Source organism: Dryobates pubescens, chromosome 8 (assembly GCF_014839835.1).
Source record: "Dryobates pubescens isolate bDryPub1 chromosome 8, bDryPub1.pri, whole genome shotgun sequence".
Lineage (NCBI taxonomy): Eukaryota > Metazoa > Chordata > Aves > Piciformes > Picidae > Dryobates > Dryobates pubescens.
Genome location: NC_071619.1, coordinates 19,265,022 through 19,279,914, shown reverse-complemented (window position 1 = coordinate 19,279,914; position 14,893 = coordinate 19,265,022). Strand labels below are relative to the sequence as shown.

The window sequence follows — 14,893 nt, the reverse complement described above, 5'->3', positions numbered from 1 at the left end:
AGTGTCTTTTGGCACATAACACAGCTAGGAGTTTGTATACCATGTGCGAGCCATGAAGATTTTAGAATGAAATAGACATTACACATTAAAAATGACTGTATAGCAGTTAAACAGACATCTTCACTGTGTACAAGCCTGGCAGATTGTAGCAGTCAAGAAACAAAGAACTGAGTCTGTAGTACTGCGTGCCTTAGGATTGCAGAGGGACCTCGACAGGCTGGGCAGATGGGCAGAGTCCAACGGCATGAGATTTAACACATCCAAGTGCCGGGTTCTGCACATTGGCCACAACAACCCCATGCAGAGCTACAGGCTGGGGTCAGAGTGGCTGGAGAGCGGCCAGGTAGAGAGGGACCTGGGGGTACAGATCGATGGTAGGCTGAACATAAGCCTGCAGTGTGCCCAGGCAGCCAGAGGGCCAATGGCATCCTGGCCTGCATCAGGAACAGTGTGGCCAGCAGGAGCAGGGAGGTCATTCTGCCCCTGTACACTGCACTGGTTAGGCCGCACCTCGAGTACTGTGTTGAGTTCTGGGCCTCTCAGTTTAGGAAGGATGTTGACTTGCTGGAACATGTCCAGAGAAGGGCAACAAAGCTGGTGAGGGGTTTGGAGCACAAGCCCTGTGAGGAGAGACTGAAGGAGCTGGGGTTGCTTAGCCTGGAGAGGAGGAGACCTTATTGCTCTCTGCAACTACCTGAAGGGAAGTTGTAGACAGGCAGATGTTGGTCTCTTCTCCCAGGCAGCCAGTACCAGAACAAGAGGACACAGTCTCAGGCTGCACCAGGGGAGGTTTAGGTTAGATGTTAGGAAGAAGTTCCATACAGAGAGAGTGATTGCACATTGGAATGGGCTGCCCGGGGAGGTGGTGGAGTCATCATCATTGAAGGTATTCAGGAGGAGACTTGATGGGGTGCTTGGTGCCGGGGGTTAGTTGTTTAGGTGGGTTGGATTGGTTGAGGGGTTGGACGTGATGATCTTGAAGGTCTCTTCCAACCTGTTTTTTTTATTATTATTATTATTAATCATCTTTGGAATAGGGATATCTTCCTGACTCAATACAGTTGAGCAGCTCTGTTTGCTCAGATGATAGGGAAATGCGGTGGAGAAATGTTGGCTTACACTTGCTGAGAACAGGAGTACAATGCAATGGAAGTTCTGCAAATCTTGGCAGCTTAGGTAATGGACATTGCATGTCTTCGTTAGTATTTGAACATCTGTTCAGTCAGTAAACCACAAGACAAGACAGTACCTTGCTTTTTTAGGACAAAACTAATAACATTTGAACAACTTGCTGAAATTTTTTTGGCCCAGCATTATAGCTAGCCCAGCTGTGTTATAATAAACCCAAGCCCTTTATTATTTGAATGGATGGATGGGGGAAAAATATTTCTTACATTACAGCCAAATACAAAGCAGCTGACTTACTAGTCTTCTGAAACATGGGTCACTTCTACTATGCAGTCTTGTTTAAAAGGTCTTTTAGCCTTTACCATCCAAAGGAAATATGCTTGAGCCAAAGAATTCTCCACTTCTGAATGAATGGCCAGACTTTGTTTATCTGCCTCTTGGCTAGGACTTGCAAGTGACTTACATGGGGAGTGTCTGCTGAATTCCCCACCTTTTTTAACAAAGTGCAGGTGTGATGGATTATGGATTGGTGAAAGGAATGAGAAGAGAATTTATCATCTCTCTGCTAGTAGGCTTGTCTTTTCCACAGCACTGATTTGTTCTATCCTGTGAAGTTCCATGAAGTCAAAGGAGTATTTAAATATAAATTTCAGTCCTAAGAGTTCACCTAACCAAGTTGAATAAATGGCAGCACTGTTGAAAGTTTTGACATAGATTAAATGTATAAACATTTGCAAAGGCATCAGTCAGTAAGAGTAGCTTGGTGGGCGGTTGGTCTCTTCTCCCAGGCAACCAGCCCCAGAACAAGAGGACAGAGTCTCAAGCTGCACCAGGGGAAGTTTAGGCTTGAGGTGAGCAGAAAGTTCTCCACAGAAAGAGTTATTGGCCATTGGAATGTGGTGCCCAGGGAGTCCCTGGAGGTGTTCAAAAAAGGACTGGACGTGGCACTTGAAGCCACGGTTTAGTTGGTCATGAGGTGTTGGGTGATAGGTTGGATTGAATGATCTCTGAGGTCTTTTCCAACCTTACTGATTCTATGATTCTATGAATTTTACATAGCACTGAGTAAGAAACATGCTGTGTTTGTTCTGGATGTCTGATGCCAGCTAAGTTATTGATGTGTCTCTCTCAGATTTTAACACTTTTTTTTTTTTTAAATGGAAAAATAGAGCAATGTCACCTCAGAACTATTTTACAAGTCACAAGAATATGGGATAATTTTGCCCTAGTCAGCCTTACAACAGTATCCTTCTTCCCTTTTTTGAGATTCTGCAATCATATTTGAGTATTCTGTCTGTGCTATCGTAGATATCTTTGCTGCTCATCAAGCACGTGGCTCCACCGTCTCTTCATGCTAATTTGTAATCTGCTGTATCTTTTCTCTCTGACGTTTTAATGCAGAGTCTGAAGAGTGTATAGTTCATCTGAGTTTTTGTGAGGTGTCCTCATCTCTCAGATATTTAATGACCATATTAGGGATGCTCTGAAAGCCCGGAGAATCTGGGTTATAGGATTAGTTTTGAAAATTTAGTACGCTTACAGAGTTGGAAGAACTACAGCTTACATTTTATGCAAAGCCGTAGTAAGAGGAGAGTGATCAAAGCTTGGCTAACTCATGTATATGAATACATTAGTAATGTCTTGTGGGAAATGCAAGAAAAGGCCAATTACTCAGGTTCACAAACAGCATCTCTTGTGGTGAATGACCTCTTGGCATAAATACGAAGACACTTCACTAAAATGTGAGAGGCCAGCGTGCCTGTGCTGGATGAGTAAGCACTGAAGTTGTTGTTAGTGCTGATCCTGCAGACAGAGATATACAACCTGAGCAGGTGTGCTCCGTTTTTAACTGGAGTACCATTGTATCTTGCATCCTATGAAACATTTAGCTGGGGATTGTTTCTGCCTCTGCATTTTGATAGAATTCAAATTAATAGAAAGGCTTTCAATGCAAAAACAAGGTTGTTGTGATTGATTGGTTATGAGGTACTAATATTTTTAAATAGTAGCAGGATCTTTCTGTGCCTTTTTGAATTTTTTTTCCTTCTAAGCCCTTGGTAATGTTTTTAAAACCTATTTTCTCTAGCCCCAAAGAAGGCTGAGGTTCTTAAATATTCATATTATTCTTTAATTAAAATAAAAACACACCAACTAACCAAACAAACAAACAAAAAAAACCCCAAAACAAAACCAAACCCACATCAAATACAAAACACTATCCAACAATAACAAAAATCCAAAATAACCAAAAACTCCCCAACCAACCAAAAATAATGAAAAGCAGAAAAAAGAAATTAAGGAAAAGAGATGAGCCTTTTAAGGATGACTATACCTCTTACACGAGGTGATGGAGCCATTACAGCTCTTCTGCAGTGGAAGTACAGGGCTCACTTTTGCAGAAAGTACAGGTAGTTATTAGCCTGGAGTGTGGTGCTAACAGACAGGGCCTTCCTAGGTGATAAAGAGAGCCTCTAAATGGAAGTCAGTCTTTAGGAATGGGAGAAGCAAACCCTGCCTGTCCCTCATGTACATTTACAAGAGAAACACCATGGGGACACTTACTCGATCTCACCTGGGGGACCTGGAGCTGCCTGTCTTGTGCCTGGGAACACAGTGCTGACATAGCTCAGGAGCAGCTGCCTCAGTGCTTGCTCACTTTTTTTTTGTCTAGCCCTGTGTTGTGTGAAGCAGACATTCCCAGAACTTTATTGTTTTTTATTATTTAAACCTAAGATTCCTGGTTACTGCATGGGCTACAGCCACTCAGCTGAAAAACCCATCTATTCTGGGAATTGCAGTCAAAGCACGAGAGCTGGCATGACAGGACCTTTCACATTCAGTCTGCATTTGACTTGCAACTGGCTAGTGTCCCCTGACTTCACAGGGACAGAAATCCTTCTGTGAGTCAGGATCAAATTCTGTTTCATGCCTGCTGCAGAGTAAACTGTGAAAGAAGCCGAACCCAAAGAGAGCTACTGCTTTGACTCTTACGCGTTCTTTGCGCTGAGCTTGACACCCTGTTCTCAAGTTTCTCAAGTCCTGGCTGACTGAGGCACATCCTCCTGTACTGGGGGAGGACAGAACTTCCTGTCAAACATGTTCTTGGAAGATAGATGGGAAAGCGGTGTATTTGAGATTCAGTGCTTCCCTTCTCTTGAGCTCTTGGGATTACTGGACAAAAGGCTTCAATGGTGGGAGACCGAACAAAACCTCTGATTTTATTCAGACTTAGCTCTTTCTAGCTACACCTGGCACTTGGCAGTATGAGGTGTTTGATGTGTTTGATGCTGTGATTCACTGTGCACAGGTGGAAATGACTGAACTCTGCTGGGGGATCCTCAACTGAGCACAGCATTTTCCATCTCTCAGCACCCAGAGTACTTGTGTGGTGGTGAGGGAGCTGACAGCTCCTGAGAAATGCCATTCTGCTTTGGCAGCATTTCAGCTTCTTACTTGATGACTCTCCCCTTCCTTGTCCTTTGATATTGTAGGCTTTTGTGTTAAAATAGGATGTGTGTTTCCCAAGAGAGAATGCCTGGAGGATGGTGTGAAGACATGTGTTATATGGTATTGCCACTTCAAAGGTTGTTTAATCTGCATGTGGCTACCCCTTACACCAAATGAAGTGTTTGCACTTCAAGAATTGTGAAAGGGGTTTTGTTTGTCATGTAAGAATATATGTTAGAATGAGCTTTATTTGCCTTCAGATCCTTCTGGCTTCTCAGGTTTTTCTCTTCACCATGTCAGTAACTCAGTGATTTTGGGGGTTGGTTTTGGTTTTATTATTTTAGATGAAAACTGAGATTCTCTTTCAAACTTCTGTTTCCATCAAGTGAGTCTTTATGAAAACTTCACATAGTATAAGAGCCGGCAACACCATACTAGATGTGCAGGGCCCAAGGAGATATCACATGAGCTGGTGGCAGTTTGTGCTGTGCCCATTCTTAACTGACTATTTTATATGGTTTAGAGCAGCTCTGTAAGTGATTGTGGACAATGTTGACTATAGCCATGAGAGAAGACTTCAATATTTTTGCAGTTACTGGAAGAGTGGATGGTGACGTAGCACCGTGGCTTTGTTGAAGACAAGGTGGCTTTTAAAGCCACTTTACAATTGAAGAATCTCTGTCAAAATTTGTGCATTTTGTGGTGGCCTGAGTAGGAATACCAAAGATGGAATTTAAAAAAAGTGATTTTTTGTGCTTATCTTCATTCGTAAGAGTGGACTGAGCCACAACTGGGACAGACTTTAAGGAAAGACTCTTGAGGTAAAGTGAGAAACTTGGTGCTGTTCCCTTTAGCTTTCCAGCTAGAGGAATAGAAATACCATTGTACCAGACAGAACTGCTCATTGGCATTGACACGACCCAGCAGTTCCAAGCAGAAGCTGAATCAGTGCTCCCCCATGGTTTCAGTTCCCATGACACACAAGACCATGTAGGACCAAATGGGATTTTTACATCCTTTTTAGTTCTAACAATTACTCAGAAAGGGCAGACCCTGCCTGAAGGCACTAAGCACTGAGTTGCAAATGGAACAGAGCAAGGCCTTTGTGCTTATTATTGTTGTAACTCTTCATGTAGTTCTCCCAGCTGTAGGTATTATTTATGTTAACATAATTGCCTAATCCTTTCTGAAAGCCAGTAATGCCATTTCCCTACAGTATTCCTTTCTTGCCCTGTGGTAATAAATTCCTCAGACTGATTTTATGCCACCTTTTAAAAATTATTTTTATAAAAGAATATCTATTACATTTACTGCCTTTTTATAGCAGGGAGCAAGATAAATTGGCACATCCCAATCTTGCTTCACAATTACTCATTCATTGCTTGCAGCCTGAAATCCATCAACTTTTCTTCTTTCTTTCTGTCTTTTCCAGCTAAATATTTCTCTGATCTTTCTGTGTAACCTCGATGTATATTTGTAATTTTTAGCCTCTTAAGCATTGATTTGGTTCAGTTGTCTAACCTTTCAAGGTTCCTCAGTGTTGTTTAATTATACATTGGTTAGTGAATTAGAATTTTTGACCAGCTGCTTCAAGAGTCTGCCTGATTCTTCTGTGTCTGTTACCTCGAGCACTATGAATCTCAGCCTGGGTAATTATGTGGTCCCCAAGACTTTTAACGACTTCCACATACCTGGTCCTGGGCTGCTCCTTCCATGCCTTTCCTGTGCTTGAGACAAGCAGGAATTATTCTAAATCATGTTATGGGGCCCTATTACCCCAGGCAGAGTGCTGCACAGTCCAGCAGCAACCACAGCAGCCTTGAAACTGCCTTCAGGAGCCTTGAAACTTGCTTCAGCATCCTATAGCAGTGTGTAGTACCTGTAACTTGATGTGCTCTGGCCCAAACACTGATCCTCTGAGAGCTGCTATAAGTACTTTTTAGACTCCTAGAAAGACCATCTGAATCAGAGATGTTTCTTCATGAGATGTTGTCACCCATTTTTAAGAACACAATTATATCTAATGTAATTTTTTCAGCTACTTTGTCTTTTGCAGGGTTCAAGCACAAGATACAAAGCTGGCAGGGAATCTCAGGAGCGTTTCTTGTTGTGATTACAATAATTTTTTTTCTGTAGTCTATAAAGACATCAAAACAATGTGAGAAATATGAAACATAAATTTGTTCTTTAGAACAGGAAACTTTTTATCTTTTACTGTAGTCCTGACCAAGAACCCTTTGTTTTGCCAAGAACAGATCATGTTTTTCAGGGTCTAATTTCTAAATCACAAAAGCAACAAATAGGAAAAGTCCATTGATAAATAAAATAGGCACATGTATAAATGCAGGACATGGGGGGTAAGCATGTGCACGTACAACAGAAGCAAGCAATGTGACTTGCTTCCATGAGACACACTTGCAGTTTCATCACAACATGGAGTTAAAGTACTGTGAAAGCAGAGGGGCATTTCACATTGGGTACACAACTCACAGACAGTACGCCTGTGTCAGCTTTTCTGTGAGCTGATAGTGACCCCATGCAGTGCACCCTTCCTTTTCTCTTTTCTGTCTGTTTAGCATTTCACAGTTTCTCAAGTCGCTGGAAGCTTGCTACTGAATTTTAGATGTGTCCTAAGTTTGCCATAAATTTTATGGATTGACCTTGCACTGCCAACAAAACAAGATTTCAGGACACCCCCAGCCCAGCATCTACCCTTGAATAAATGGAAGATGTTTGCAAATCATTGCCACCTATTTATAACTCTCTGGGAATGTCTGAACTGAAAGAGAATCACCACCACCTTGGTGTGTATCGATGTCTGCAGAATAGATCTTTCTTTTCATAGGAGATTTCAGCCACTTTGCCCTTCATTCCCTGTATTTGTTGGTGTATGATCATTCCTCTTTTGGTATCTGCACAGCAGCACCAAATCAAAACAGTTGTGTCTGTCCAGCATATTGTGATTTCATCCACAGGCAATGTAGTCTGCGCTAGATCAGGCAGATTCTGCTCTGGGAATGATACATCTGCATGACATGCCCCATTGCTCCTGCAATCTACATCAGAACCTTCTTTATATCATTCCACTGTTCCCTTCCTCGTTTCCATCTGTTTGTCGTTCCAGAGTTTCTTGAATAATGGAGACACAGTGATTAGTTTTGAGATATGTTGTTGAACTTGTTGTATGCATATTCTTTCTTTTCAATAGCCCCCTTTGCCAGGCAGTACAGTTGCGAGAATACAACTTATTCCAGCTGTTCTGCTGAAGCAAATGCCAGTGGTTCTTCTGTGTGTTTCCCTGCTTGCTGCCCACATTGATTTTCTGTTATTCTTGGCAGAAATACTGAGGCCTGTTAGTGCAGCCACTTAAAACTGAGGGAGCCTCGTCCCTTGAAGCGTGAGAATGAAAGAGATTTTAGCATTAGGGAGATGAGGAAGATAAGTGCTTGTACTCTAAAGGATTTTTTTAATATAAAATCTAAAGAAAAAACCCTTACTCCTAATTTGAATTTTACATGCTTCACCCTTTCCATGTTCATTGAGGTAAAATTTATTACCATAGTTGTAAGCTGTGAAAAATTATATTCACCATGGAGTTAACTCATGTGGCTGAATTTAAAATTTCAGCTTTATTTAGAGCCATTTAATGTTTGTCTTAAGCTGTGACAAAGATCTCATACCTTAGGGCTTCAAGTGATTTGCAGAGGTAGAAATGAAATACTGTCCTCCTTGCATAGTGTTCTTGAGATGCAAAGGGAAGATGCGAGAGGAAAAAGCACTTGCCTTTGGTGGGAGTACTGGGTGCTGGCTATGGCCATGGTCAGAGTGCGGTGGTGCTGGGAGGAATCCCTGCAGCCTCCTCCCCTGCTCCATGTTCAATACCCCCATCCTCCCCACCATGTGCAATCCCTCCCTCTCACTGCCTTGGTACAAAGTGAGTGATATTACACAGGGTGGGGAAATTGCTGCCATCTCTTTCTCTCCCCCATCCCTGCTGTGGTTTCCTTTTTCTAGGCAGTTACTCAGTTCTCAGTCTTTTCGAACCAAATGTGTTGAGTGTGACCTCATTGAGATTTTGTTGCATTATTTCTCCCTGGAATGAGAGGGTATTGTTTCCTCATAGAGAAGTGTAATCAACATGGTGTCTGGAGGCCAAGTCACTATGTGTTTAACCCTTTGCTTTGGTTACTGACCCACATTTCATTCAATCACATTGGTAAATAATGGGACTTCTTATACCGTTAAGATTTATGTAACAGATGGGGGAAGATTAGAGTTGGAGGTATCTGCTACTATTTTGGAGCTTGGGCAGCCTGCCAGTTTTACTTCTTGAGAAACAAGTGTTTAGTTCTGTGACTATAAAGTGTGTGACTCATACTTCTCCTTGACATGCTGTAATACATATACTAAGTGGTGATTTACATGAAGATGCATTGAGGCTCTGCTTGATCTGACAGCACTCAGTGCACTTTAATCTCACATGTGGAAAGAGGAAATGAGTTAATCTGCAGTTAAATATAGAGGTGATGAAAGAGGTGGGAAGGGGAGGGGTTGATTCTAATCTCACTTAGGTTGGGGTCAGTTGAGAGTAACCTCTTTATCTGGATGGTATTACTCTGAGGTAAGTCATATCCCACCTCTGTGGAGCTGACAATATTAGCTAATGGAAAATGGCAGCAAAGTGAGAATGTGCTCTAAGCTCTGGCATCTCTGCAGTGTTGTTTTTTCTGTTCACCTTCTACATGCTGGTGACATTTGGGTTTTCCTTTCAAGTGGTAACCAATGGATTGCAGGGGTAAACAACTGCACATCACTGAAATTAAATCTTTAGGATCAGATATGAGAGTGGATCAGTGTCAATCTACAAGCTTGGTTCTCTGATTGTCATGAGGATGTATCATGACTTTATTCTTCTCTTTGGCAGTGTATGCTTGGTTTCTGTTTATTCCTGTCCCCAGCTGTGTACTGGAGATGCAGAAGGATTGAGAAATTGGGATACCTCCTCTGCAGAAATCCCCTTCTTTTCTCCTTTTGTGGGCAGATGTGTTCTTAAACTCTGTGATAGTCTGAGAGCTGCCACCAATCATTCTCTCCAGCTTCCTGCATGCCTACATGCTGTTCTGTTTGCAGGGGAAAGCTGCATTATTGTATTCCTTATATATAAGGTGATTCTGGGAAGTTTTTCTCTTCAAAGTGATGCTGGTATGCCCAACCAGAAAAATATCCACACTTGAGCAAAGAGAGGGAGCTTTGCACCAAGTTAGTACTGCTGCCTAGGTTGGTTAAAGGCTTCCCAGTGGGGTTGTGGAGTCTCCCTACTTGGAGGTATTCAGAACCCGTCTGGATGCGTTCCTCTGTGATCTGATGTAGGTGGTCCTGCTCTGGCTGAGGAGTTGGCTAGATGATCTTTCGAGGTCCTTTCCAGCCCCTAACATTCTGTGATTCTGAGATAGTGTTGCCTGACTGAGTGCACTGCCTGTGTTGTGAAGCCATTATGTTGCCTGCACTGTGTTGGTGGAGAGGTGAAACAGATTTTGCTGACTCATTTGGGCCAGTAAAATCAGATGTTTGAGCATGACCTGAACAAACCTGGAAGATGTATTTCAGCAGCCCACAAGAGTTGCTTTTTCTGAGGAGGCAGCTTGAGCTAATCTGTTATCTGTTGACAGTGTTTTCTCAACAGAGTTGAATCCAAGTAGTCCATGTAAGGAATTTGCATTTGGAGATCACATACGGTATGGGTCATGTTTGTTGAGCAATGTGTGAGAAAAGCCACTGGTTTACATAAGCTCACTGAGATGAAGGGTCTGTCAGTTAGAGGAGTTCTTTTTTATATTGGAGAAAATATAAAACAGTTTTTAGAGATCAAGATCTCCCTTGGAATGTATTTGTACCTTTTCTACTGACATCACTGGGAATCACATGCTTTTGCAGGATTTGGCCCTGCATGTAGTTTAGTAACAGCATCACTGTGGTCTTCACTCTTACTGTTGGCCCAGACCAATATTGTGGGAGTCATTCTAGTCTGTAGATGCAGGCTGAATTCTGGCCATTTGTCCCTAAGCAATCCGTACAGATTGCATACAAATAGCTTGGTAAAGTCTAATAAGCTATCCAAAGGCCTATAACATTAGGTGGCTTATCAATAACAGTCTGATTATTGTTAATTGGCTCTAGCAAAAATATTAGAGAATCTGATTTCTGCCTCACTAACTGAGGATGTAATTTTTGCTGTATTTGATACTTAAAAAGCTAGAACTCACAAGATGGCATGGCTCAGATAAGAAATCTTTGAAAGATCCATTGTTCTTATCTGAATGACAAGTCTTATGACATCCAGAATGCAAGAACATAACCATATCTGAGACCAAGGGCAAGCATCAACTTAGCTAACAGTTGCTCAGATTGAAGACAGGGACCCTTGTCCTCCCTTCCACACTGCTGCTTGCTGCTATACTTAATGGCAGTGGTTGACTTTGTAGCTTTGCCAGCTGAAGAGTACATTATGAGCTCTGTCTGATCAGCATTGAGAAAATAGATGAGGTCGGTTTAACTTGATGAATTCTGCTTTCTGCAGGTTATGGAGTGCTTACAAGGACACTATTAATAACAGCACTGATGGAAGTGGTAACCTTCAGGAGGCAGAATGGTGACAAGTAATTTTCAATGAAAACACCTTCAAAAGATGGGTGTTGATTTCCAGGCTTAGAGGCAGTTTACCAATGAAAAGAACATTGTGCTAGGAAAGTGGGAGCTACAGTTTCCTCCTGGCATTGATCCTGGTGTTATGTGACCACCTCAAATCACTTCTTATCCACGTATCTGTTTTCTCTTCATCTAACTTGTCAACTTAAACTCCTTGCAAAGGAGGCCCTCTGTTCTTATGTGGACAATGGATAAATAATAATATTTTTATCCTGCCAGTCTTACAGAGCTGCCTAACATTATTGTTTTCCAAATGGCCTTTAGATCTAAGTACTATTTGTTGCTTTTCTTTCTTTCTGACCCTTTGCTTTTCCATTGCAAAGCTGGCCTCTCACTGATGTGTTTGATTATGTTTTCATTTCCATTGTACTTGCTTTGATTCTGCAGCCCAATGCCTTCTACAAACAACACAATTAAGTCAAACAGGGTTGTCCCCTTTCTCCTTTTACCTTGAAAACAATGTGAAACTCTTATGTTTCTTTTGCTTGGCACCTCTAGTTATTGAGCTCAAGGCTGTGTATGTGTGTGTGCTGCCCTCCTGTTGTGTTCAGGTGCGAGATGACTTGGACAGTGTTTTCCATTGCTGACTATGGGGGGTACTGGGAGCTGTGCTGTCTCCTTGGTTGTATTTGAGATCAAGCTGCTAAGTGCAGAAAATTAATGCGAGAACAGCAGCATGCTGGGCTAATGTCCAGTCTACTGTGGGTTAGTTGAGACTAGGTGCCATTACCAGGGCTCACAAATGTGCATGTAGGCTTGTTTTGCTGGATTGTGCCTGACCACTATGACCACGAATTTTTTCCTGTTACTCACCTCTTCTTTTTGCTTTTGGCAGTGGCCCTTTCTCCATGGGGATGCAGTTTGAGTGTGGCTTGTGTCCAAACCCTTTAAGATGTGCCAGTTTACCATCTGTTGATCTGAGAAAGGGAGAAAGAGCTAGGTAGCTTGATTCTGTACTGTAGTATTTCAGCCACTGCTTCAGCCCTCAGCATGAAAAGGGCAGCCTCCAGAAAACCCCTGTAAAAACGTGAACCTTGGTATTTTTGTGCTTTAGGCTCATCCCCATTTTGTTCCCACTATTCCCATTTCCACGTCATCTGAAGAGTCCTTTATGTTGGGATTGGGTACCAGGAGAAATTTAGGCTGTAACTTGATGCATCAAAACTACACAAACTGCAGTTTCATTTGTTTATTTTGTGGTTCCTTTTTTGTTTTTCTCCTCAGTTTGCTTGATTTCAGCACTAACATGTTACATTCAGTCAAAGTGTCCATGTGGGAGCGCTGATTCTGTTGTGTGCTGCTTTTTGTAGCTCCCTGAGCAGTTCAGTCACTGTCGGGGGCCTTGTGTGCTGCTTGTGCAGAAAGTGTCCAAGTACTTTTTGTATCATTCAGTGGAAACTCTTTCAGCAGACTTTTGTGTTATAATGGAAATCAAACTGTAAGAGCAGGCAAAGCCAGAGCACAGATGAAGACCAATAAAATTTAAATTAAAAAATGTTGAAAACTTTTTGGCAGTGTCCTTCCATCTCTGATGCTGTCAGCTGCCCTCATTTTGCTGTCACTGACAGGAAGAACTTTAGTCACTAACAGTGGTGGGTGTAAAGTGTGTCCAAACAGAATCCTTCTGTGAATCCTGCATTTTATTTTCTTTTTCTCATTAAACCAAAACCAAACCAAAACCCCAAACCAACCAAATAAACCCTCCTCCAGGAGCACATTTGGAGCATATTTTCAAGAAGAAAGTTTGGATGTTTAGCTATCTTTTCTAGATTGGGGCACAGAGCAGCCGTAACTGGTGTTGCTGTTCCCATGTCATGCATGCTGAACTCCCTGGCTACATGCCAGGTTAAAGCCCCAGTTATAACAACTCTGTGCAACAGAGGAGTTTCTGTCAGTTGTTTCTGGTGACTTTTACTCTCGCCTCCCCCTCTCAACATAGTTCTTAGTCCTTGTGGTGAGTAACGAGTTCTCTGTTTTGGGCAGCTTACGGTAGCTGGGACTTTGGCCAACTTCAGCCTTTTGCCAACTTGCAAGGACAGGGCAGGTTGAGAGAGCAAACAAACTGCCAGCAGAGCAGCTTCTTGTGTCACAGCAAAACCAGGGCTTGACCTCGCCACTGGAATAGTAGCTCTCTTGGTGTATACTCTGGACAACTTTATGGGAAATTTTCTTCCAAGTACTAGCAGTAAGCCTTTCAAATGCATCCTTTCACTGATCCCTTTCTCTTTGTTGGAGACTGAGAAACTAGTAGACAGTACTGAACAGAGAAGTAATTTATCTCAGCTTGTGTTTTGCTAGGGCTGTTCTAGCTGTGTTGAAAAACTAACCTAGTTCTTTTAGGCTCATTGTCTGGGATATTAGCAGGTCTTTTAAAAAAAGTCTTGAGGCTTATAAAGCCATCATATTTTGGGGGCTCTGTGAGCATATTCTGAGAGAGTTTTTACCTTTAAGCACCATCTTCCATTTTCTGTGTCGTGTTTATGCCCCACCTGCACTGTCATATGGCTTGCTGGTTGTACCAGGCCCTTGGAACTACTGGTCTTGCACTGCTTGTTGAAAGAAATGTGACTCCACTCCCCTCAGAACCTGAGTAAAACACACATGAAGATTTGCTCAGTCATGCAGCATAGGCATGAAGCTTTACTAGTTGGTCTCCTCAAGTGTTTTTTTTAAAGTTGTTCAATACAGAGAAGTATGACAAAGGCAATGCAGAGAGAAGTTGGGTTGCCCTCTGGAAGAATTTTCCTCTCCACTCAGTGCCAAGGGAGCTTAGAGTGACTGGCTGACTAGTTCAGCCTGATAAATGATATGATTAAAGTTGAGGGGTGTCAATACTTACCTTATAAATCAAACTGCAAAGACATCTCACTAAAGCCAGGCTGCTGTTAATGTTACTGAGTGAAACAAAGCTGCACAGCCATCTATCAAATCAATGTCAAATTAACTGTTTAGAGTTACTATTGGACTGGAGTTAAAAAGTCACATTTACTAACCATCAAAACAAACAAACAAAACAGTAAAAATTGTCTTCTGTGGCTGTCTGTCTAGCTGGGTACCCTAGTCAAGGAATTTGTCTGACGACAACCTGATGTATGCTTCTTAGTATGTGTCTGCCTGCCTTTCCTTCTGAGAATTTTTATTCCTGGTAGCAGGGAGTTACATTTTGTGGCTGTTGTTATCCCTCGCTCCCAGGCCAGGCTCTGTATTGGACAAGCCTATTCATGCATCAGAGATAGCTGTACAAGATGTGTATTCACGTCCCTTTTTCTGCATTTTGCAAACTAGTATACTAATCTAAGCTGAGATCAGCAGTGGTCTGCATTAGTAAACAGACTGTAGGTTGCAGGGAGGCATGAATATTTGTGCTATTCAGTTGTCCTTGCTGCTTGGTGGGGGGGAATCTCTAGCAGAAAGGCAGGAAAACGGATGTGGTTTCAGCCTTCCCTGGAGACAAGTGTACATGTCGGTTCTCACATAAGGGATACTGGGATGCAGATCTGGTCAGGCTGCTGTTTATACTAGCAATGTTTCCTGTATGGTAAGCAGAGGGAATTGCATCATCTAAAAGTAACATTATTTCTGTGAATGGCTGATTGCTTTAGTACAGCCCTCT

The 14,893-nt window shown here is 42.3% G+C and overlaps 1 protein-coding gene across 2 annotated transcripts in view; it reads left to right on the top strand.

Annotated features, from left to right (window-relative positions):
- Window positions 1-14,893, top strand: part of SORBS1 (sorbin and SH3 domain containing 1) — a 115,447-nt gene that overhangs the window by 12,901 nt on the left and 87,653 nt on the right. Inside the window, exon 1 of one of the 2 annotated variants that reach the window (XM_054163302.1) lies at window positions 2,742-2,745. The exons of the other annotated variant lie outside the window; for it this stretch is intronic. The gene's annotated coding sequence lies outside the window, so the exon portion shown is untranslated. Of the gene's footprint in view, window positions 1-2,741; window positions 2,746-14,893 lie in introns of those variants that run through there. 2 annotated transcript variants of the gene reach the window in all.